Here is a 25,636-nt window from a genome sequence, read left to right as displayed (position 1 = left end):
GGGTCCTCAACCTTCTTCCCATTAACAATGTGCATGGGAGCGACCCATTCTGAAGTAGTTCTTTCATCTCATGATGATTGATAGCACAAGTGATATCATTCTCTTCAATTTCTTTCGATATACCAGGCCACAATACTGAATGTCTTGCCCTGGCTCTACACTTTGTTATTCCCAAATGTCCTTGGTATAATCTCTCCAAGATCTCTAAGAACTAATAACTAACATCTCATCTCTCATTGTAGGCCAACAACTCATCAGCAATGCGTAGATGACACCTCTGTTTGTAATACTGCCTTAGAACAGGGTTATGTGACATGTACACATGTACACATATTCAAGAAATATTCCCTGATTACTGCACATACTTGGTCTGTTTTCTCCACATCCCTGATCTCACTCAGTTTCTGAGCTGTAGCAGGTGATGTTGTTGTCATCGTCAAAGCAAAAACTTACACTTCTTCAGGAAACAAAATATCTTCTTCTTCAGGTCCTGCTGATGAAATACATGATAAAATGTCTGCTGTGATCTGCTGTTTCCCTGGAACATATTCAGTTTTCTCATCAAATCTCATCAGTCTTATTCTAAACCTCTATACTCTTGGAGGTAATTTCGCAAGTTCCTTTGTATTTAATAGAGTAACCAACAGTTTATAATCTGTTTCAGTTTTGAATTGAAATCCTAAGGCATTATCTGAAAATGTTTCACATGCCCAAGTTGCTGCCAACACTTCCCTTTCCATGACTGCCTATCACTGCTTCATTTCTGTTAACGACCAAGAATCAAAACATACAGGTCTGCATCTCTCATCTCTCTGCACTTGAAATAGGACCACTCCAAATCCCCTTGATGGTGCTACGATGGTGGGTAGCTAACACTTCTTATGATCCTAGCATGTTCTCGATTTTCTCAGAGGATTCTGGTTAGGCTTCTTTCCAACACCAAACATTGTCGTTTTCCAATAACTGTCGTAATGGCTCGTTGATCATGGCTAAATTCGGTAGAAATTTGCCTATTTGATTCACCATTCCCATAAGCCTTTGAAGCTCTGTAATGTTTTTAGGCTCTGGGAAGCCCTTTATCACTTTTGTCTTTTATGGATCTGCTCCAATACTGGACCAATCAATTACATGTCCAAGAAATCTTACCATTGGCTGTGAAAAAGCACATTTCTTGTTCAATGTGAGACCTGCTTCTTCCAATGTCCGTATTACTGCACTCACTCTTGAATGTGTTCCTTCTGATTGGCTCCATGGATTAATACGTCATCCATGTGGCAGATGATCCCTTCTAATCCTTCCAGGATTCTCAACATCGTGCTTTGAAAGATTTCCAGTGCTGACAGAATTCTGAATGGTAATCTGTTAAAACAAAATGATGTTATAAATGTTGATAAGAGCTTAGATTCCTCATCCATGGTACTTGCCAAAATCCACTGTTAGTGTCCAATTTGGTGAAAATTGTGCTTTTCCCTGGCTTTGCCAAACTCTTGTCTTATAAGGATAAGAGTAGTCCTTGGGTGAAGGTGCTAAATTGGGGGAAGGCTAATTATAACAATATTAGGCAGGAACTGAAGAATTTAAATTGGGGGCGGCTGTTTGAGGGTAAATCAACATCTGACATGTGGGAGTCTTTCAAACGTCAGTTGATTAGAATCCAGGACCAGCATGTTCCTGTGAGGAAGAAGGATAAGTTTGGCAAGTTTCGGGAACCTTGGATAATGCGGGATATTGTGAGCCTCGTCAAAAAGAAAAAGGAAGCGTTCGTAAGGGCTGGAAGGCTAGGAACAGACGAATCCCTTGAGGAATATAAAGACAGTAGGAAGGAACTTAAGCAAGGAGTCAGGAGGGCAACAAGGGGTTATGAGAAGTCATTGGAAAACAGGATTAAGGAAAATCCCAAGGCTTTTTATACGTATATAAAGAGCAAGAGGGTAACCAGGGAAAGGGTTGGCCCACTCAAGGACAGAGAAGGGAATCTATGTGTGGAGCCAGAGGAAATGGGCGAGGTACTAAATGAGTACTTTGCATCAGTATTCACCAAGGAGAGGGACTTGGTGGATGATGAGCCTAGGGAAGGGAGTGTAGATAGTCTGGGTCATCTCATTATCAAAAAGGAGGAGGTGTTGGGTGTCTTGCAAAGCATTAAGGTAGATAAGTCCCCAGGGCCTGATGGGATCTACCCCAGAATGCTGAGGGAGGCAAGGGAAGAAGTTGCTGGGGCCTTGACAGAAATCTTTGCTTCCTCATTGGCTACAGGTGAGATCCCAGAGGACTGGAGAATAGCCAATGTTGTTCCTTTGTTTAAGAAGGGTAGCAAGGATAATCCAGGAAATTATAGGCCAGTGAGCCTTACGTCAGTGGTAGGGAAATTATTAGAGAGGATTCTTCGGGACAGGATTTACTCCCATTTGGAAACAAATGGACTTATTAGCAAGAGGCAGCATGGTGTTGTGAAGGGGAGGTCATGTCTCACTAATTTGATTGAGTTTTTTGAGGAAGTGACAAAGATGATTGATGAAGGAAGGGCAGTGGATGTTATCTATATGGACTTCAGTAAAGGCTTTGACAAGGTCCCTCATGTCAGACTGATACAAAAGGTGAAGTCACACCAGATCAGAGGTGAGCTGGCAAGATGGATACAGAACTGGCTCGGTCATCGAAGACAGAGGGTAGCAGTGGAAGCGTGCTTTTCTGAATGGAGGGATGTGACTAGTGGTGTTCCGCAGGGATCAGTGCTGGGGCCTTTGCTGTTTGTAGTATATATAAATGATTTGGAGGAAAATGTAGCTGGTCTGATTAGTAAGTTTGCGGACGACACAAAGGTTGGTGGAGTTGCAGACAGTGATGAGGATTGTCAGAGGATACAGCAGGATATCGATCGGTTGGAAACTTGGGCGGAGAAATGGCAGATGGGGTTTAATCCCGACAAATGTGAGGTAATGCATTTTGGAAGGTCTAATGCAGGTGGGAAGTATACAGTAAATGGCAGAACCCTTAGGAGTATTGACAGGCAGAGAGATCTGGGCATACAGGTCCACAGGTCACTGAAAGTGGCAACGCGGGTGGATAAGTTAGTCAAGAAGGCATACGGCATGCTTGCCTTCATCGGTCGGGGCATAGAGTATGAAAATTGGCAAGTCATGCTGCAGCTGTACAGAACCTTAGTTAGGCCACACTTAGAATATTGAGTGCAATTCTGGTCGCCACACTACCAGAAGGACGTGGAGGCTTTGGAGAGGGTACAAAAGAGGTTTACTAGGATGTTGCCTGGTCTGGAGGGCATTAGCTATGAGGAGAGGTTGGATAAACTCGGATTGTTTTCACTGGAACGACGGAGGTAGAGGGGCGACATGATAGAGGTTTACAAAGTTATAAGCGGCATGGACAGAGTGGATAGTCAGAAGCTTTTTCCCAGGTTGGAAGAGTCTGTTACTAGGGGACATAGGTTTAAGGTGGGGGGGGGGGCAAAGTTTAGAGGGGATGTGCGAGGCAAGTTCTTTACACAGAGGGTGGTGAGTGCCTGGAACTTGTTGCCGGGGGAGGTGGTGGAAGCAGGTACCATAGAGACGTTTAACAGGCATCTTGACAAATACATGAATAGGATGGGAATAGAGGGATACGGACCCCGGAAGTGCAGAAGGTTTTAGTTTAGGCAGGCATCAAGATCGGCGCAGGCTTGGAGGGCCGAATGGCCTGTTCCTGTGCTGTACTGTTCTTTGTTCTTTGTACTGATGGCACTGCCTTATTCAGTTGTGTGAGGTCAACACAAGTTCGAATGGATTCATTAGGTTTCTTCACTGGAACCATACCTGAGCACCATCCTGTAGGTTTTGTTCCAGGTGAAATGACGCCTTGTTTTGTCATTAATTTTATTTTGTTTTTACCTTTCTCTGTTAGTGGATGTGGACCTTTCCAAGGTGTGTACAAACACACTGGCTCTGCAGCTTTTCTCAGTGTGATGTGGTATGCTGTTTTTAACTTCCCCAGTCCTCTAAATAATTTTGGAAATTCAGCTCTAAAATCTCTAGGCTGCTTTTCTGTACATTTGAGCTCTTCTACTCTACATATTAGTTGTCAGTTTATGCAAGACTTTCTGCTTAGGAGTGAACAATTTAGATTTTTGATTCCAAATAGGTCACAGGAATTTCTTTTCCCCGGTAACTCAATATTGTTTTCAACTCTCCTGTTACCTTTAACTTGATGCCCCCCGGCCCATATAATTTTTTACCTCTTGGTTTGAAACATTTCTTTTTCAGCCATGGTTCTGTGTCTGATAGTACTGAAACTGCTGCTCCAGTGTCCAGTTGAAAATTAGTCTTGTTACCTTCCATGAGAATTTCTGCCGTCCAGCAATTCTCACTTGTTCCTTGCATTTCCCCTAAAAAAGGTATTTCAACACTTTGTACATCCTGTACTCCATTAACTTTTTTATTTACTCTGGATTTCCATTTAATTTTTTTCCAGCACTGTTTTTTACTGTGACACAGTGACTGAAAGTGTCCCCTCATTTTGCATAAGAAACACCCTGCTTCTCTGAAATAAAAGCAAAATACTGTGGATGCTGGAAATCTGAAATAAAAACAGAAAGTACTGGAAATATTCAGCAGGTCTGGCAGCATCTGTGGAGAGAGAAGCAGAGTTAACATTTCAGGTCTGTGACCTTTCATCAGAATAGTTCAGTTCTGATGAAAAGTCACTGACCTGAAATGTTAACTGTGCTTCTTTCTCCACAGATGCTGCCAGACCTGCTGAGTATTTCCAGTACTTTCTGTTTTAACTACACTACTCTGGCTGGGCAGTTTTCTTGCCGGGGCCTCACTCAGCCATACCTACTGCAATTAGTTGCTGCTGCCTCTAGATGCTCTTCCCACATTTCCTGTCTTTGACCGCCATTTTCCCTTTCATTTTCTTTACGTTTTCAGTGGAGTCTACTACTCTCGAGATCGGACTTTCCCTGTCCCCTCGAACAACGAATCGGTTAAACGTTCTAATCTCTGCCTGCCCGCGCGACTGAATCGCTTTCGTTAATGTGAGATCATCCCTCGGCTGTAGATGATCCGAAAGGGCATTGTCTACTACAACGACCACAATCCTGTCTCTAATCAGCTCTTCCCGTAAGCTGCCGTATTTGCAATCCTCAATGAGTTTATATAAATCATTAATAAATGAATCAATGCTCTCCCCTTTCTGCGGGGTATGCTTATTAAATTTGGCATGCTCAGCAATTACATTTTTCCTTCCATTAAAGTAAGTCTTGGGTGCCTTAATGACTTCTTCATATGTAGCCTTCTCTTCATCTATGCCTTGAGTAATGAGGATGTCGACTGTACACTCCCCCACGCATACATAGTGTATAATGCAAATAGTGTATTGACCTGCTCCTTGTCTGGCTTCTGCAAGAGACTCGTGCAGTATGATACCTTGCAAACCTCTAGACCCATTTTGGCCACGCCTTGGCTTGATTCTGTCCTGCTACTTTTTTGAGGTTTTCCAGTAAGGACAATGATTTTTCCATCTTTTCTTCAGTTTACCACTGCCACCATATAATATTCAGATAACTATTAAGGCTTAGTACAGAATATCGAAGAGTCTGACGGTTAAAGTAACAGGAGTTTATTTACACATGTTTTGCAGCTAAGGCTTCCACTTGCACTCTACACGAGTTCTGTACAGATTCTATTACATCACTTCCTGTGATGATGCTCACAGTCTATTTACGTACTCTGCCCAGTAACAATCCTATATTATATTATACTACACCGACAAGATGTAAAATCAGAAGTAAAGTATTTTCTGAACTGGATGCCTGTCAGTTGGATAATGATGAGGGTTTGAACCTTCTATTAGAGTTCTTAGATGTAATCTACAGGAAAGACAATCTGTTACATGCATATGAGGCATGGTCAGAATTTGACAGACTTTGGAAAACAGATGAACATCCTATTAAAGAATATATCATGGACTTTAACAGATTGTATAAAAGATTGACAAAATTCAATCTGGGAATCCCTGGATCAGTGCAAGCAATTAAATCACTGGACTGTGCTAAGGTGTCTCATATGGACAGGCAACTCATTCTAACTGGTGTCCAGTTTACAGAGAAAGAGACCCTATGAGATCAGATGTCTGCTGCCTTAAAAAAATTTCTGGGGAAATAGTTATTTCCTTCAGCCTTCATGCAACAGTTGAAATATTTGTGGTGACACAAAGAATGGAAGACTTAATGATTACCAGATGTCATCATGACCCAGATACGCAGGCGTCAATACAACAGAAGGATTAAAGCCTGGCGGAGTGAGGATGAATACGTCTTTAGCGTATCAGGCCGTTACAGCAAAAGACAAAATTAGAATGAAAATAATGGATGAATGAATCCCAGGAATGCCCAGGAACAGTTAATAGGTGCTTCAGGGGTGATTCAAAGTATTACGTAGAAAACTGCCCAAAGCAAAGAGGCAAGGTCCTCGAAATGACAGATGACAAAGAGAGTTTGAGAAAGAGGATGAAGCTATTGATGAGTCCGAACAAATTATACTGGTCACAAGGAGTGATAGTCCTGTGATGAATGTGTTAGCCGTCGATTCCTTTAACTGTGCAGTACTAGACGGTACTGGTACTTCAACATTATGTGGGGCAGATTGGTTAAAATGTTATCTTGATTCAATAAATAGTGAGGATCAATGCAAGGTTAAGGAATATAAAAGTAATATTTGTTTTAGGTTTGGTGATGACAATACATTGAGGTCACCAAAGAAAGTTTTATTTCTATGTAAAAAAAAGCTGGAGTAAGCTGCTTTATAAGTACTGATGTAGTCTCTAGTGAGGTACCTATGCTGTTGAATAAACCTTCTATGAAAAAGGCCCAAATGAAACTTGGCATGGAGCATGATAAGGCAATGATTTTGGAGTTGATCTGCAGTTTACCTAGTCAGAACATTATTGTATCCCTTTAACAAAACCTGATGTTACTCATCAGAATGTTGGAGAAGTATTAATGGCATCGGGTGATAAGAATCAGTGAGAGAAAAATAGCAAATTGTCTTAAAATTACACAGACAATTTGCTCACCCTACTTTTCAAAGATTAAAAATCCTGCTAAAGAATGATGGCGTGGTTGATGAAGAGTATAGGCAGCTAACAAAAGAGATTAGTGAGAATTATGAAATCTGTAAAAAGTATCAGAGGACACTGCCACATCCTATTGTAAGCCTTCCATTGATGTGTGACATTAACCAGATGATTGCTATGGATCAAAGGTATGGGACAAAGTCAAAAATATTTTAATTCTGCATTTTGTAGACTTAGTGACCAGCTTTAGTATTTCTACAATAATATATAGTAAGAACAAAAGGGTTATTATGGACAAAATCACGGAGAAATGGTCAGGGACCAAACTTGGGACACCAGCGAAGTTTCTGACTGATAATGGAGGAGAATTTGCCAATGACGAGTTCAGAGACATGTGTGAATTTATTTTATTCATTCGGGGGATGTGGGCATTGCTGGCTAGGCCAGCATTTATTGCCCATCTCTAATTGCCCTTGAGAAGGTGGTGGTGAGCTGCCTTCTTGAACCGCTGCAGTCCATGTTGGATAGGTACACCCACAGTGCGGTTAGGAAGGGAGTTCCAGGATTTTGACCCAGCGACAGTGAAGGAATGGCAATATAGTTCCAAAACAGGATGGTGTGTGGCTTGGAGGGGAACTTGCAGGTGGTGATGTTCCCATGCATCTGCTGCCCTTGTCCTTCTTGGTGGTAGAGGTCACCGGTTTGGAAGGTGCTGTCGAAAATATGAATATCATAGTGATGCATACCATCGCTGAAAATCCTTTCAGCCATGGATTTTGTGAAAGGAATCATGTGATGATTGATGAAATGCTGCATAAAGTTTTAGCTGATCGACCAAACTGCAGATTGACAACTACACTGGCATGGGCAGTTCATGCAAAGAATCAATCCAGGTGGTTGGAGGGTATAGTCCCTGTCAATTCGTTTATGAGTGAAATCCCAAATTGCCTTCTGTTCTTTGCAATAATCCTGTACTAGAAGGTTATATGTTCAATTAGTTCATTTTTTTCTGTACATTTAAATGCTTTATAAGCGGAGAGACAAGCTTTCATCAAGGCTGAAATCTCTGAGAAAATTCTGAGAGCACTGAAGCATTGTAAAAGACCGAGTCTTTTGAGACAGACTTCTAATCAGGAGATTTAGTATACTACAAAAGAGAGGGTCACAGAGAATGGAAGTGATCTGTTGAGGTAATAGTTGTGATGGTAAAACAATACTTATCTAACATGGCAATCAAACTGTTAAGGCTCATTACTCATGATTAATCAGAATTAATTATGAAATTTTGAACTCTGAGTAGCTGATACCTCCTTGTACCTCCTCGTCCTCTCTCTTCACAAGAGCTACCTCTCTCTGCAGTCTCTGCTCTATTTCTTGGTCATGTTGTAGACAAAGAGGCACTGCCACCAAAGTTCCCATATCTAGGTCAGGTATTCCTCTGCCCTCCCTGACTATAAGCACAAGCTCTCAGAAACCGACTCCAAAAACACTCCAGATTACTTCCAGCAACCTTACAATAGGCAAAGTTCTTCAAATTCACCTCACCTGAAAGTTGGGTACCTAGCCCTTTAAATAATGTTAGGGCTGGGCCACTCTTACAGTTGAATGCTTCATCTTTAGTGCGTGACTTACAAAATCATTGTATGTGTCATCCAAATTAAGACAATGGGCATCTATCAGTTGGTTGGTCTGTGTAGCATCAGGATAGCACCAGTTCATTTGCTTCTGGCGCAAGCAGGGGATGATTGCACAAGCAAGGAACACTTGCGCAAGCACCCTTCTAGCTATGGATATGAATTTTGCACCCTTTAACTCTCCCATCAAGACATTTAGTTGTATTTTGCATATGACCTGTGTTTTTGGCTCTATTATATTGCTTATTAGATTGTTCCAAATATTTATTATTCTTTAATTATTTTTTCTTCATATTTGTTTTAAGTTTACTTTTTACAGATTTCCATTTGTATCCTACAATGCTTGGTGCTCTTTCAGGTAATTTTACCACGGCATCATTACAGTCTGTCCTTAATCATCTCTGATTGTAAAGCCAGTTAACCCAACAAGGTGCCACAAGGCAAGGATACAACAATGTGTTTCAAACGAAAGGTCAATGGAATGGCCCAAATTGAAATCCAAGGCACCAGTATTTTCAATATGCAAAAAAGTTGTCTGGGAATGAAGTTAATTGATACCAGCAATGGCCAACACATCAAGATCTCAAGACAAAACTAATGATACAAAAAAATCCTCAATCTTCTCATAAAAATGATTTGATGAAATCCTAGTGGTTGCATGAATGATAATCTCCCATTCCAAATCAGTGATCTCCACATTTAATTCAGACTTTCATCCTCACAAACAGAATCATCTGGAGTATCCCTAAACCCATGATAGATCAATCATCATTTTCGTAGAGAGACGTTCAGTGTAAAACAAAATGGTGCTTTTGGATATATTCAGAAAGGCGCCACTATCTTCACATCTGTCTTCACCCAAGAGAATGAAGAAGTAGATATGGAACTCAGAGAGAGAGACTGTGAGGCTCTTGAGCAAATTGTCATAGGGAGTGACAAGGTATTGGAGGTTTTGGCAGGCTTAAAAGTGGACAAACCTCCAGGTCCGGACGATTTGTGTCCCAGGATGCCGTGGGAGGCGAGGGTGGAGATTGCAGGGGCTCTGACCCAAATTTTTAGTTCCTCTCTGGCCACTGGGGAGGTGCCAGAGGACTGGAGAACAGCTAATGTGGTCCCACTATTTAAGAAAGGTTGTAGAGATAAGCCAGGGAACTATAGACCAGTGAGTCTCACATCAGTGGTAGGGAAACTATTGGAGAAAATTCTGAAGGAGAGAATCTAACTCCACTTGGAGAGGCAAAATTTGATTAGGAATAGTCAGCATGGCTTTGTCAGAGGGAGGTCATGCCTAACAAATTTGATTGAATTTTTTGAGCATGTGACCAGGTGTGTCGATGAGGGTAGTGCAGTTGATGTAGTTTACATGGATTTCAGCAAAGCCTTTGGCAAGGTCCCACATGGGAGACTTATCAAGAAATCAAATGCACATGGGATACAGGGTAACTTGATAAGGTGGATTCAAAATTGGCTTAGCTGTAGGAGACAGAGAGTGATGACAGACGGCTGTTTTAGTGACTGGAAGCCAGTGTCCAGTGTCATACCACAAGGATCTGTGCTGGGTCCCCTATTGTTTGTCATTTATATAAACAACATAGATAACTATGTGGGGGGTAGGATCAGTAAGTTCGCGGATGACACAAAGATTGGCCGAGTGGTTAACAGTGAGGTTGAGTGTCTTGGGTTACAGGAAGATATAGACGGGATGGTCAAATGGGCAGAAAAGTGGCAGATGGATTTTAACCCTGAAAAGTGTGAGGTTATACACTTTGGAAGGAGTAATGTGACACGGAAGTATTCAATGAATGGCCTGACACTGGGAAGTTCCGAGGAACAAAGGGACCTTGGCGTGTTTGTCCATAGATCTCTGAGGGCAGAAGGGTAGGTTAATAGGGTGGTGAAAAAGGCATAGGGGATACTTGCCTTTATCAATCGAGGCATAGATTACAAAAGCAGGGAGGTCATGTTGGAGTTGTATAGAGCTTTGGTAAGACCACAGCTGGAGTACTGTGTGCAATTCTGATCACCACATTTTAGGAAGGATGTGATTGCACTGGAGAGGGTGCAGAGGCGATTCACCAGGATGGTGCCTGGGATGGAACATTTAAGCTATGAAGAGAGGTTGGATAGGCTTGGGTTGTTATCGTTGGAGCAGAGGAGACTGAGGGGTGACCTGATCAAGGTGTACAAGATTATGAGGGGCATGGACAGGGTGGATAGGGAGCAGCTGTTCCCCTTAGTTGAAGGGTCAGTTACTAGGGGACACAAGTTTAAGGCGAGGGGCGGGAGGTTTAAGGGGGATTTGAGGAAGAACATTTTTACCCAGAGGGTGGTGACAGTCTGGAATTCACTGCCTGGGAGGGTGGTAGAGGCAGGTTGCCTCACATCCTTTAAAAAGTACTTGGATGAGCACTTGGCACGTCATAACATTCAAGGCTATGGGCCAAGTGCTGGCAAATGGGATTAGGTAGACAGGTCAGGTGTCTTTAATGCATCGGTGCAGACTTGATGGGCCAAAGGGTCTCCCTGCACTGTATTATTCTGTGATTCTGTGATCTTTGATATGGAACTTAGATTGTAGAAGTGGGAATCAAACCCACTTTAGAATAAAAGCACATAAACTTCAGTACAGAACTGAAGGAGTGCAAGTTTAAACAGAATCCCATCTAGGTGTTCAGAACAGCAGAGTTGTCCTGCTGACCATTTATCCTTCAAGTACCATGACAAAAACAGATAAACTGGTCATTCATTTCATTTCTGTAGTCCACATAATCTGCTTCAAAGTAATTCACTGTACATGAGAGATATGATCCGTTGCTATTCAATGCAACTCTCTTTTTATTGTACATAATCAAAATAAAGTCTTCCTTCAGGAAATGTAAAAGGTATTCCAAAATAAACTGATGTGAACTGCAGTGACCACCATTACCACCAAATGGGAAAAGTCTTCAGCTCAGCATGAGCCTCTCCCATGGATCCAATGCCACTGTCATGTGGCTTTGTCTCTGCATTGCCTTTGATCTGTGTGAGAACAAGGTGAAGGAATACAGTGATGCTCTGGAAGCCTCAATCCATGCACTACACATTCCTATCCATGCTCTCCTTCATGGACTGAAAGACTGATGAGATGCTGGACCAGAGAGCCACAATGTCAACTGTTTGAGCTCCCAGTGAAGCTGTCAAAGCGGTTACCAGAGCCTGCACCATTGTGAGCCCCATTGCAGTGTTCATAGAACTAAGCACTTGCTCTGAGATTGAATGCATGGTCTCAATGCCTTGCTGGATGACTCACACAAAAATATGAAGGGTTTGGATAGGGTAAATAAGGAGAAACTGTTTCCACTGCCAGGTAGGTTAGTAGTCAGAGGGCATTATTTAAGATAATTGACAAAGAACCAGGAAGAAGATGAGGAACTTTTTTAATGCAGTGGATACAGGTGGTGGACTGTGTCAGTGCCGGACCAGTGGAGCATAACAGGCATCCAGCACTAATTTGACCACCCCTCCCCCTGCATGCTTGTTTTCATTTGCGATCAAATTTCTAGGCCTTGATCTCCAAATAGGTCTTTTATAAAGTGGACCAGTGATTTACTGTCCATTTTAACATTCTCATGGGAGCAGCTGGTTCACAGAATAGTGGCAATGAAAGGGTTAGTGCAGACATGTTCTCTCAGTTCTGCACAGGAAGATTGGCACAGTTTCAACAATCAGTCTATCATCCTCAAACTTTAATCCATTCATAGCACAAGAGGAAGGAGGGTGGATCTCGGACTCAATTAAAAATTTCAATGTTTCTCATCTACTGAGCAAACAGGCAAGCACTAAACTTTCTGTTTATAGTCAGAAGATCTGCTCTGTGCTGGTCAGAAATTTCTGTGTCATTTTAGGATCCTGAGTGAGTTTCTTCTGGTGTTGATGATTTGGAATAAATCCTATTTCCTTGTGGTAGGTATCTCTCTTATTTGATTTTTGCAGTATTATTGTTGTTTATAACAACTCACCCACATCAGATATTGCTTCTGTGACTTTCACAGCTGCTGTGCATATGTAACACTGATAATTACCGATGACTCATGACTCACTCCCAACTAGAATTGTTGAGCTTATGTACATTTGTCAACTCTTACAGATGTAGTTTGTGTTCTATATAGAAAGGGAATGGTTTACCCAACGTCTGATACTGAAAAGGTCTGTGCATGTCTCAGTGTCAGTTCCTATATATGTAGCGCACACAAAGGGTAAAGGAAAGTTAGTATTGTAAATGCTGTTAACAGGATTACAATGGGTAGATTTTGAATTTACCATTCAAGGGTAAAACTGATGACGCAGATTGGCTGCCCATTATAGAAATTTTCATTTCTACAGTGGACTCGCCTATGGTGGAGTCATCTTGTTCTGTGCTATTTAGGAGGTTGTTGAAGAGAGGAACGTAGAAAACATGAACTAAAGATTTAAGCACAAGCTTGATGATTTTAACAAACTGAATCCAGTAAACAAATCAGTAACATTGTAAGGAATCCATGCATACTCAGCTATTGGAAGAAATCCAAGCGAAGTCAGCAACTGCCTGGAGTACTAAGATAACTGTGAAAAGAAACATATATTTAAATAAAGATACAAAGGCTGATTCCACGCTCCCAGTGCACAGCAGCACTCACAAGCAGCACATTGCAGGAAATCAAAGCCATAGAGGGAGTTAAAGTAGATGTGTGATGAGTCTTGATTTTAATACAGAGAGGATGTGAGAACGTATCTAGGATGGTATGTTTAGTTCTTAATAGGAACAAGAGCGAACTGCAGAAGAGCAATGACCACCATATAGGACAAAGATAGTCCTGAAAGTTTATGACACAGAAGGTACAGAGAGTACACAAATCTGTAGATTGCAATGTTATCTTCACTGAAAAAAATGACATTCTTGCCCATCCCCCAATCCATTGGCGAAATCTTTTTAGGCACTTAGATCAGTTGTATCTGCGTGCAACTGAGCTTGTTGAAGTTGGAGAGATTGCACACTTACCAAATTTTTGGTGCTTTGACTTTAACAGACTTTTGGTTACTCATCCTTAATAAGCAGTAAAGGTTTAGGATGGGCAGTGCTGGTAGCTGCACTGTACTGGGTGGAGGATGAAGAGCAGCAACAACAGCAGCAGAGCTCTTAACATGCAAGGGGAGCTACAATTGGATCTCTCAGAAGACAGTAGATGAGGGAGTCTGCTCACAGAAGGCCATAACTAGCCAACATGGTATCTTTGTTGAGTGACAGAAGAGACTATACTTGTTCATTCAGTTTGTTGCTGACCTGTACAGCCTCATGTGGGAAAACCTGCTGCCTGCTGGACCAGGGGATCATGTCATGCCAGTGATTGTAAAGGTTACTGCTGCCCTGAACTTCTATGCCTCAGGATCGTTACAGGTTGCTACTGGAGACATCTCAAGGATTTTCCAGTTGGTTGTCCTCAAGTGCATCAAACAAGTAACCAGTGCACTATTTGCCAAGGCAAATTAATACATGCCATTTCTCATGGATGACAACAGTCAAAATGCATAACCTTGAGGTTTGCATCAATGGCAGGCTTCCATTTGGTGCAAGATGTGATTGACTACCCTCATGTTGTCATCATAGTACCTCAGGACTTGCCAGGAAGTTTGTGACACAGATAGACACCAAAGAAAGCATACAGATTTGCGAAATACAATAATGATACAATAAATAATTATATAATCAATATAGAACATAAGAAATAGGAGCAGGAGTTGACTATATGGCCCCTCGAGCCTGCTCTACCATTCAATATGATCATAGCTGATCTTCTGCCTCAACTCCACTTTCCCACCTGCTCCCCATATCCCTTGATTCCCGGAGAAATCAATAATCTATCTATCCCAGCCTTGAATATACTCAATGATGAAGCATCCAATAATCACTAGGGTAGAGAATTCCAAAGATTCACAATTCTCTGAGTGTTGAAATTTCTTCACATCTCAGTCCTAGACAATCGCCCCCTTATCCCCAGTGTTCTCAATTCCCCGGCCAGGGGGAACATCCTTTCAGTGTCTATCCTGTCAAGCCCTTCAGAATCTTCTATGTTTCAATGAGATCACCTCTCATTCTTCTCAACTCCAGAGAGTATGGGCCCAATTTTCTCAGCCTCTCAACATAGGACAATCCTCTCATCCGAGGAACCAATCTAGTGAACCTTGCTTCCAAGGCAAGTATATACTTCTTTAAATATGGAGACCAAAACTGTGCACAGTACTCTAGGTGTGGTCTCACCAAAGCCTTATACAATTGTAACAAGACTTCCTTGTTTTTGTACTCCAGTCCCCTTGCTATAAAAGGCAACATGCCATTTACCTTCCTAATTGCTTGTTGTACCTGCATGCTAACTTTCTGTGTTTCTTGTAAACTTGACACCCAAGTTTCTCTGAACATCAACAGTTAAAAGTTTCACTTTTAAAAAATATTCTGCTTTCTATTCTTACTAATAGACTGAATAACCACTCACTTAACCTGTTTATCTCTTCGCAGCCTCTTTGTGTCCTCCTCGCATCTTACATTCCAACCTAGTTTGTATCGTTAGCAAACTTGGAAACATTATCCTTGGTCTCTTTGTCCAAGTCATTAATATAGAATTATATAGCATCAGCAATACCTAACCCTGCCATCGTCCTTTTCTCATATATGTTACTATTCCCATTATGTAACTTTATTGTTGCTCAGTGCCAAGTTAGATGTGCATGGAACAGACAACTTTTCAAGACAATAATATGGGACAAGATTAATTAGCACTTAGAAAAGTTTAGGCTATTAAATTAAAGACAGCAGTAATTTGTTAAAGGCAAATCGTGTTTGACTAATCTAATCGAGTTCTTTGACACAATAACAGAGGGTTGATGAGGGTAGTGCAGTTGACATTGTTTATCTGGACTTTCAAAAGATGTTTGATAAAGTACCACACAATAGATCTGTTAGCAAAATTAAAGATCATGGAATTAAAGGGACATCTGTAGTGTGGGTACATATTTGACTAAGAAACAGAAAGGTAAGAATAGTGGTGAACAGTTGTTTTTCAGACAGGAAGGAAGGATTCAGTGGTGTTCCCTAGGCAGCAATATTAGGACCACTTCTCTTTTTGATACATTAACAGCCTAGACTTGAGTATACAAGTCATAATTTCAAAGCTTGCAGGTGACATGAAACTTGGAAATGTAGTAAACAATAAAGAGGGTAATAACAGATTTCAGGAGGAGCTAGATATACAGGTGAAATGGGCTGAAACATGGTAGATGAAATTTAACTTGGAGAAATGTGAAATGATACATTTTGGTAGGAAGAATGAGGAGAGGCAATATAAAATAAATGGTGCAATTTTAAAGTGAGTGCAGGGACAGAGATACCTGGGAGTGTATGTACACAAGTCCTTGAAATTGGAAGGACAAGTTGAGAAGGCTGTTTAAAAAGCGTTTGGGATCCTTAGCTTTATTAATAGGGGCATAGAGTGGAAAAGCAAGGAAGTTATGCTAGACCTTTACAAAACACTTCTTAGGCTTCAGCTGGAGTATTGTGTTCAATTTTGGGTACCACACTTTATGAAAGATGCCAAAGCCTCACAGAAGGTACTGAAGAGATTTACTGGAATGATACCAAGGATGGGGGACTTCAGCTCTGTGAAGAGACTGAAGAAGCTGGAGTTGTTTTCCTCCGAGCAGTGAAGATTCAAAGGGATTTGATAGGAGTGTTCAAAATCATGAATGATTTTGAAAGAGTAAATAAGGCGAAACTATTTACAGTGGCAGAGAAGACAGATTTCAGGTGACTGACAAAAGAACCAGAGGTGACTTGAGGAAATGTTTTTCTCTTGTTTTAATTTGTTCACGGGATGTGAGTGTTGCTAGTAAGGCCAGCATTTATTGCCCGTCCCTAATTGCCCTTGAGATGGTGGTGGTGATCTGCCTTCTTGATCCACTGCAGTCTGTATTGTGTAGGTACTCCCACAGTGTTGTTAAATAATGAATTCCAGGATTTTGACCCAGTGATGTTGAAGGAATGGCAATATATTTCCAGATCAGCTTAGTGTGACTTGGAGGGAAACTTGCAGGTGGTAGTGTTCCCATGTGCCTGCTTCCATGTTCTTCCAGACAGTAGAGGTTGTGGATTTGAAAAGTGCTGTAGAAGAAGCCTTGGTAAGTTGCTGCAGTGCATCTTGTAGATAATACATACTGCAGCCACAATGCACCAGTGGTGGAGGGAGTGAATATTTATGGTGGTAGATAGGTTGCCAATCAAGCGAGCTGCTTTGTTGTGGATGGCGTCAAGCTTTATGAGTGTTGTTGGAGCTGCTCTCAGCCAGGCAATTGGAGAGTATTACATCATATTCCTGATTGTGAATAGTGGAAATGCTTTGCAGAATCAGGAGGTGAGTCACTCGCTGCAGAATACCCAACCTGCTCTTGCAGCTACAGCATTTGTGTCTGACCAGAAACTTAACTGCACCGGTGGTGATCCCCAAGATAAAGATGGTGAGAGTTTGGCATTCGTAATGCCATTGAATGCCAAGAGGAGGTGGTTAGAGGTGGTCATTGCCTGGCACTTGTGTAGCGCTGATGTTACTTGCCACTTATTAGTCCAAACCTGAATGTTGTCCAGGGCTTGCTGAATATGGGCATGGATTGCTTCCTTATCAGAGGAGTAGCGAATGGAACTGAACATTGTGCAATCATCAGCAAACATCTCTACTACTGACCCCATAATGGAGAGAAGGTCACTGATGAAGCACCTGAAAGTGGTTGGGCCTGGAACACTACTCTGAGAAACTCCTGCAGCAATGTCCTGAGGCTGAGATGATTGGCCTCCAACAACCACAACCATCTTCTTTTGAGCTAGATATGACTCCAACCAGTGGAGAGTTTTCCCACTGATACTCCTTGACTTCTATTTTACTCTGGCTCCTCGATGCGCAGTTGTCCAAATGCTGCCTTGATGTCAAGGGCAGTCACTCTCACCTCACCTCTGGCATTCAACACTATTTTCCATGTTTGGACCAAGGCTTTAATGAGGTGTAGAGCCAAGTGATCCTGGCATAACCCAAACTGAGCATTGTTGAGCAGGTTAGTGGTGAATAAGTGCCACTTGATAGCACTGTCGATGACACCTTCCATTATTTTGCTGATGATTGAGCATAGATGGGGCAGTAATTGGCCGGATTGGCTTTGTCCTGCTTTTTGTGGGCAGGATATATCTAGACAATTTGCACTTTATGGGGTACATGCCAGTGTTGTAGCTGTACTGGAACAGCTTGGCTAGGGGCACATCTAGTACTGGTGGCCAGGTCTTCAGCACTACAGCTGGAATGTTATTGGGACCCCGCAGGCTTTTCTTTATACAGTGTGCTCAACTGTTTCTTGATATCATATGGAATGAATCAAATTGGCTGAAGACAGACTTCTGTGATGGTGGGGACCTCAGGAGGAGGCTAAGATGGATCATCCACTCAGCCTTTCTGGCTGAAGATAATTGCAAATGCTTCAGTCTTGTCTTCTGCATTCATGTGCTGGGCTCAGCCATCATTAAGGATGGATCTGTTGATGGAGCTTCTTCTCTCATTAGCTGTTTAATTTTCCACTACTACACACAACTGGATGTGGCAGGACTGCAGAGCGTTTGATCCCCTGGCTTTATGGTAATGGTAGAATAAGGAATATACCAGGCCATGAAGTTACTGTTTGTGTTGCTGTACAATTCTGCTCCTGTTAATGGCTCACAGCATCTCATGGATGCCCAGTTTTGAGTTGTTAGATCTATTCTGAATCTATCCTATTTAGTGCAATGGTAGTGCCACAAGAAAAGATGGAGGGTGTCCTTGTGTAATGATGGGACTTTGTCTCCAAAAGGATTGTGCAGTGGTTACTCCTATCAATGCTGTCATGGACAGATGCATCTGTGGCAGGTAGGTTGGTGAAGACAAGGTCAAGTAGGTTTTTCCCTCGTGTTGGTTCTCTAACCATCCGCCTCAGGCCCAGTCTGGCAGTTATGTCCTTTGGGACTCATTCAGCTTGGTCAGTGGTGGTGCTACTGAGCCAGTCTACATAATGGACTTTGAAGTCCCCACCCAGAGTGCATTTTGTGCCCTTGCTACCCTCAGTGCTTCTTCCAAGTGGTGTTCTATATGGAGGAGCACTGATTCATCAGCTGAGGGAGAGCAGTAGGTGGTAATTAGCAGCAAGTTTCCTTGCCTATGTTTGACCTGAGGCCATGAAACTTCATGGAGTCTGGAGTCAACGTTGGGGACTCCCAGAGCCACTCCTTCCTGACTATATACCACTGTGCTGCCATCGCTGGTGAGTCTCCCCTGCCGGTGGGACAGAACATACCCAGGAATGGTGATGGAGGAGTCTGGAGCATTGGCCGTAGGGTATGATTCTGTAAGTATAGCTACGTCAGGCTGTTGCTTGACTAGCCTCTCCAAATTTTCATGCAACAAGTTATTGTGATCAGGAATCTACTGCCTGAAAGAATGCTAGAAGCAGATTCAGTAGTAACTTTCAAAAGTGAAGTGAATAAGTACTTGAAGAGGAAATTTTACAGGGCTCAATGGAAAGAGCATGGGAGTGGAACTAATGGGATAGCTGTATCAAACAACCAACACAGGCACAGCGGGCCAATTGGCCTCTTTCTATGCTGTATCATTCCATAATTCGAGGTGACAAAAGCAAGGTTTGTGATCCTTTTTCCTCCTTCATTCTGCCACTTTTCTCTCCTCTGTCTTTCTCTGCTGCTGGCATTAACATTCACTGGAGTTCAATTCCACAGGTACCACTAGTCTTCCTTCTTCATATTGTTATGACAGTGCTTCTATATTTTTTGTTCATTTTTTTTTGAGGACTCATGTATTTTAGAATTATGGACATTGTTTCATTTGGGAAAAATGAAAAGGATTCCATGGATTTTTTTTTCACTGGGGTCATCGGAAGGTCTTTTGGTCTTGGTTTGTAAAATAAAACCATTACTGGAAGTCACCTGTCTTCAGATAAATACCCAGCAAGAGCTTTTTGACTTGGAGAAGATGTTTACAGAGAAGTGACTGGTCAAGATTTATAGAGGTCAGGAGGCTTGACTCTTGAGATATTGTTTTTGGTTTCACTATGGACAGCGTGTTGGAGTCTGAACTATTTTGAAGGTAGTTGGAGAAAACCAGCTGAGAGCAGTCACCATCAGCTCACCCTCTTCCATCTCTTTGAGAACTTCCTGAGAATCAAGTGTAAGAAATAGAGAAACTGATGCTGTATTTCTCCTGAAAAGCCTGCCAGAAACCCCTGACGCTTCATTTCTCCTGGGAAACCTGCCAAACTGATCTTCAGCGTCGCCTGAAAAGAACTGTTGTAGAAAGATCCCAGTGACAGCCGTCTACGCGTATTTGGGATGCCAAACCAAAAAGGGACAACTGACGTCTTTCCATATCTTCTCTTTTTTCTTCAAGAGTTAGCAAGTATTTGGCAAAAGTATTCTTTTTTGCCTTTTTTTATAACAGAGCTCTAAACAGAAAATCTCTATTTTTCGGTTAACCGGTGTGTGTGTGTGTGTGTTTGTGTGTGTCTGTATGTGAGGGGCTAAGCTACAAAGGGAACGTTCATATTTCAATCTGTGTGTTAATGCTTTGTTTCGTTACTGGTTAAGTCTTGTTTTATAATAAACTGTTAATTTTATTCAGGGATAAAGAGTAGAGTATTTGATTGACTGCATCGGTGGCTGGGTAAATATTTAGATATATGTTGTGACCTGTGGAGAAGTGGAACTAGAAAAGACAGTGTACGCTTCGCACCTCGGTCGTAACAATATGTCAACCTAGTAGGTGTGTATCAGGCTATTCAGCGTACATACACACACACAAGCAGGAATTACTGGAATAAAGGATTGGAAAACTCTTATGATCTTTTCCTCCCTAACCCAGCATGCTGAGTAAAGCTGTAAAGCTTCATCTGCGATTTGGCTCATAACAGAAAATTCAGTATTATATTATTCCAGACCAATTGGCAGGCATGATAAAAGGAAGAAACTATAAATGCTGGAAATCTGAAATAAAAATAAAAAGTAGTAGAAATGAAGGTCCATCAGCAACTGAAAAGAGAAAGACTGGTTAATGATTTGGCTGTAGGCTTGAAAGTCTTCAAAAGATCAGGCTGTAAGGTATGAGTATGCAGCCAGTGAGCTGCAAGCCTGAGGGTTGAAGTAGATATTAGGTTTTGGATATAAGTGAACTACAAAAGAAACAAAGCAGATCAAGTGATAGACAACAGGAGCTCAATAATCTGCCTGATCTTGTTCCTGCATAATTTCTGTTTATCCCATGGGCTAACAGTGCAAAAATAACTCACCACAGAGACATTGAAAAATAATTATTTTCATTTGCATGAAGTATGTGTCAGGAATTTCCATACCACAAAAATGTGCTCTCTCTTTCTACTTATGTCCATCTTTTTCTCATTTTCAGTAGATGGATAGACAACATCCATAGAGATTTCTTTGGAGTGGACGGTCCAGATGATGCAATGTGAGAAATTAAAATTTTACAAGTTTAGAAAAAAGGTGTGCTAAAACTTTAGGCATAGATCAAACAAACACAGAGAGAAAGCATCCATGGAATGAAAGATACATCTCAGTTAAGTAATAGACAGAAATATTAAGACATTAGGAAACAAAGGAATTGTGAATGGCTAACAAACTGGGAGAAAATGAGAGAGATGGGGAAAATACAAAACATGAAAATCTGGTAGTCAGGTATAAAATTAAAAGAAGATTGAAAATGTCTGCAGTCAATGTTAGGACCAGAGAGCTGCAGGGTACCTAAAAGATTAAGGAGGTTGGAGGGGGGTGAAATTCGTCTTAGGCAGTAGAGCAAATTGGACAATAATGAATCAGCAGCCTGTTTTACACCCTACCCAATTTTACAATACTGCTAAAAATTGGCTGTGTTTATCGAGAGACCATGCAGAGAAGCATGACCAAAATGATATCTAGCCTTAGTGCTCTTAGTTATCCAGATAGTCTCCAACTAATGGTGTAGCGGCAATCTTAAAAGCAAATATACTGTCCTTAATTTAGTTTAGAGATACAGCACTGAAACAGGCCCTTCGGCCCACCGAGTCTGTGCCGACCATCAACCACCCATTTATACTTATCCTACATTAAACCCATATTCCTACCACATCCCCGCCTGTCCCTATAGTTCCCTACCACCTACTTATACTAGGGGCAATTTATAATGACCAATTAACCTATCAACCAGCAAGTCATTTGGCATGTGGGAGGAAACCGGAGCACCCGGAGGAAACCCACGCAGACACAGGGAGAACTTGCAAACTCCACACAGGAAGTACCCAGAATTGAACCCGGGTCGCTGGAGCTGTGAGGCTGCGGTGCTAACCACTGCGCCACTGTGCCGCCCACAGGGAATATTTTTCCATACAAATATTATTTTTTGACCTTTTATTTGGTACATTTTCCAAAATTTTGGAGCTGACTTTTTATGTGGCAGTAAATATTTTCTGATATGTATAATACTCCATATCAGAAAATATTGACCACACTAAGCAGAATCTATAACAATGATTCATATGCATTATAGTAATTTATTAATAATATAATAGACTTCTTTCCTGACTCTTACTATATCAGTAAACTTTTTTCAGTCTCGAAATTACTGTTAGTGATATTTGTCTGACATTCCTGCCTGCAGTTTTGTCTCATTTATTTAAAACTGGTTGATGCCTCTATTAAAATTACAGAAGAGGAATGCTATGCAGATGCATAAGTGCTCATCTGCTAACATTGCCATCAGTAATTTTTAGGCTTCAGTGTTAAAATGAATCACTCATAATGCAGTCACATAAAAATCCCCTCATTATAGTAAATGTGACAAAGCTTAATGATCTCCATCTGAAGGTGGCAGCCCACATTGCCTTACAAACACAAACATATGAAAAGACAGACAGAAAAAGACCAACTGGTCCATCGAGTCTGCTCCATTCAGTTGTGTTTCCCAAATAGTAACAGGGATGTAATGTCCTGCGAGGGGCAAAAAAAGATTTTTTTTAAACCAGGCCATTTGGTGGAAATAAAAATTCTGGGGCATTCCTCTCCAATCCCTAAGGCAATCAAAAATGAGTTCTTGGAGACAACATTCTACCCACTGTTAAATTTCAGAAAACTTGTTGTGGAAGGATAATGCTGCAGCCTATTTATACTCAGTTTCACATTTATTGTACAGAGTAAAAGGATTACAAACATGTAGCTCCTCACCCAAAAACCTCCACCAGGCTCAGTAAATGTCTGCTTATAACAGCTTAACTAAGACCCTAATTAACACCCTCCACCTGCATATAATTGAACAATTGACACACAATTAACAGATTAACACCCACCTTTTTATACAGCGATATCAGCATCCTTCAGGTACTTATCTGCTCCCTTTTGAACTTTTGAAGCAAATCCACACTCACTCCATAAATAGGCAACTTTTTCCAAAGGTCAATGACTGTCTGTGAAATAAACACTACCTGCGATCTAACCAAGATCTATTCTTGTGTAACTTAAGTGCATTCTCACTTGTTCTCTCTAACTTATCGAATTCAAATAATTAATCCATATGGATGCAGACTAGTCCATTCTTCATTTTAACTACTTCGATCACGTCACCCTGAAGTCTATGCTTTTCTAGAGTAAAAATACTCAGTTCTCTGAGCCTGTCATGTTAACTCGCACTTTTGTTGCAAGGATCTTAGTCTTCAAAACTAAAAGAGTGGGTAGATTCAGCATACACTAGTACGCACCCCCCCCCCCACCCCCCCCCCTCCCCCCCCCCCCCCGTTATATTCTTGGCTCCAAGAGCGATAACTATTTACTTTGAAGAAATGCCAGAGGAAAATTAGAGGGGATAGGATTGAGATGTTTAAAATGATGGATAGATTGGATCGGATCAGATTGGTTCAGTAATTTGCGATGAATAGAGATAACTAGAGGGGATGCACATAAAGTAGTTTGGTAAATAATTAAGTTAGCTGTCACAAAGTAGAGACTATTGAAACATGCAATATACATGAATTCATTATTGTCATTTAAAAGTGAAAACAATGAGTTCCTGAAAAAACATTTTTCTCCTCCTATGCCTGAGTGTAGTTTTCTTGGTTGGCATATTTGGGACGAAAGAATCAAAAAATGTAATAGCCTTCTGAATAGGTCTGTGTCAGTCTCTTGTTGATGCTCTCAGTTTTACCTTCCAAATGCTATTCTTGAAACTCACCAAAAGGCAGATGTTGGTGTATGTTTCGTACTTTAAATCTGGCACACCTCTGCACAGCACTGCTTTATGTCTCATTCCCAGTCTTCTATGACAAAGCTTCACAACAGTAAGCTGCTTTCGCAACAGCAGGTAAGGCATTGTGATGGGAACTTCTGATATATATATATATACACACACACACACATGTATGCATGCAAACTTGATGAACAATCCTTGTGCATAGATATGACCAGTTGAATCTACACACCAGAACCAATATATAGTGAGAATGAACAATGGATTAATGTACTCTTTATACTGCTGATCTCTATAAACATAAGTTTCATCCTCTTTATGCTTACTAAAATATTTAATGTTACTAATGGCCTCCAAATTTCATTGCCTGACTGAAAAGCTACTCAAACTGCATTCATTGCCTAGCTCAAGTATCAAACAAGCCACATTCAATGCCACACAGGTCACATTCAATTCTATCAATTGTTTTCATTATTCTTAAAAACTTTAAATATGGTCACTTCAAAACATTCCCTTTTCCAAAGAAAACAGATCCTTATCTTTCCACATAATAAATTTCCTGATACTCAAAATTATCTTTTCTGCTCAACTCTGCATCCTGTCAAGGCAACAATGTCCTTAGAGGACTAGGACTGCACACTGATTGGCCAGGTCAGAGTTTCCAGCTTGGAGGAATGGTATCCCTTGATGAAGGAAAGCAGATTGGCAGTAGTATGGAAATGGTTGGCAAGCCTGAAATTCTTTCATCTACATCCTGGTGTTTTATACATACACATACACATTCATAATGTCCCAATACTCTATACGGCCAATGAAGTAATTTTGAAGTGTAGTCACAGTTATAATGTAGGAAAATATGGCACACAATTTGCACATAGCAAGGGCTCACAAACAGCAATGAGATAAATGACCAGAGAATCTGTTTTATTGATGATGGTTGAGAGATAAATATTGGCCCAAAGATCAGGAAAACTCCTCATCTTCAAATAGTGCCACTGGAATCTTGGTTTAATATCTCATCTGAATGATATCGGATGGGCTGGATTTTATGGCCCCCCCCCAACCAACCCCGGGACAGGGTTGGAGGCGGAGCGGCCCATAGAATTGCGACAGGAGGCGGGGAGGGTGGGGGAGGCAGTAGGCAGAGGGCCCGTCGCCAAGCGATTTTGTCAGGGGCGAGATTGCCTGACGAGGGCTTTTCTGCCCAGAGGCCAATAGAGGCCCTTAAGTGGCCTATTAGCAGCCACTTTAGGGCCTCTTCCCCCTGCCGCTGGGATATAACCTGTGACGGGGGGTGCCTCTGCCAAGCAGAGAGGCCCAGTAATACGAGACACCCTCCCTGTGGGTTTGGGCGGGATCCCTCCTCCGTGGGCAATCTGTGGCCAGTGGAGGATCCTGCCAGGAAAAACTCCACCTCCCTGGACTCCCCCCTGTCCCTGCACATAACAACCACCCTCTCACCCCACCTCACCAAGGCCTTCTGGACTGGCCCCGGTGACACCGCCTCTCTTACCTGAGTCCAGCTGTCCAGAGGTGGACCTGGGTCCAAGGCCTCTGCAGTTCCGGCAGCGGTCACTGCTCCCTGTGGCGCTGCCAATACTACTGAGCTGCCAGCACTTATGT

The 25,636-nt window shown here is 41.7% G+C and overlaps 1 protein-coding gene across 8 annotated transcripts in view; it reads left to right on the top strand.

Moving 5' to 3' along the window:
• gdpd2 (glycerophosphodiester phosphodiesterase domain containing 2) overlaps nucleotides 1-25,636 on the top strand; it is a 224,312-nt gene that overhangs the window by 65,043 nt on the left and 133,633 nt on the right. For 3 of the 8 annotated variants that reach the window (XM_068047956.1, XM_068047955.1, XM_068047954.1), the window contains exons 1-2: nucleotides 12,457-12,644; nucleotides 21,191-21,250. The exons of 2 other annotated variants lie outside the window; for them this stretch is intronic. The gene's annotated coding sequence lies outside the window, so the exon portion shown is untranslated. Of the gene's footprint in view, nucleotides 1-12,456; nucleotides 12,645-21,190; nucleotides 21,251-25,636 lie in introns of those variants that run through there. 3 more of the 8 variants (XM_068047950.1, XM_068047949.1, XM_068047951.1) reach the window with 3 other exon arrangements.

The sequence above is a fragment of the Heterodontus francisci genome, chromosome 15 (genome assembly GCF_036365525.1).
Source record: "Heterodontus francisci isolate sHetFra1 chromosome 15, sHetFra1.hap1, whole genome shotgun sequence".
NCBI classification, from domain to species: Eukaryota; Metazoa; Chordata; class Chondrichthyes; order Heterodontiformes; family Heterodontidae; genus Heterodontus; species Heterodontus francisci.
The sequence above is the reverse complement of the archived record's forward strand: the minus strand, read 5'-3'. Positions and strand labels throughout refer to the sequence as shown.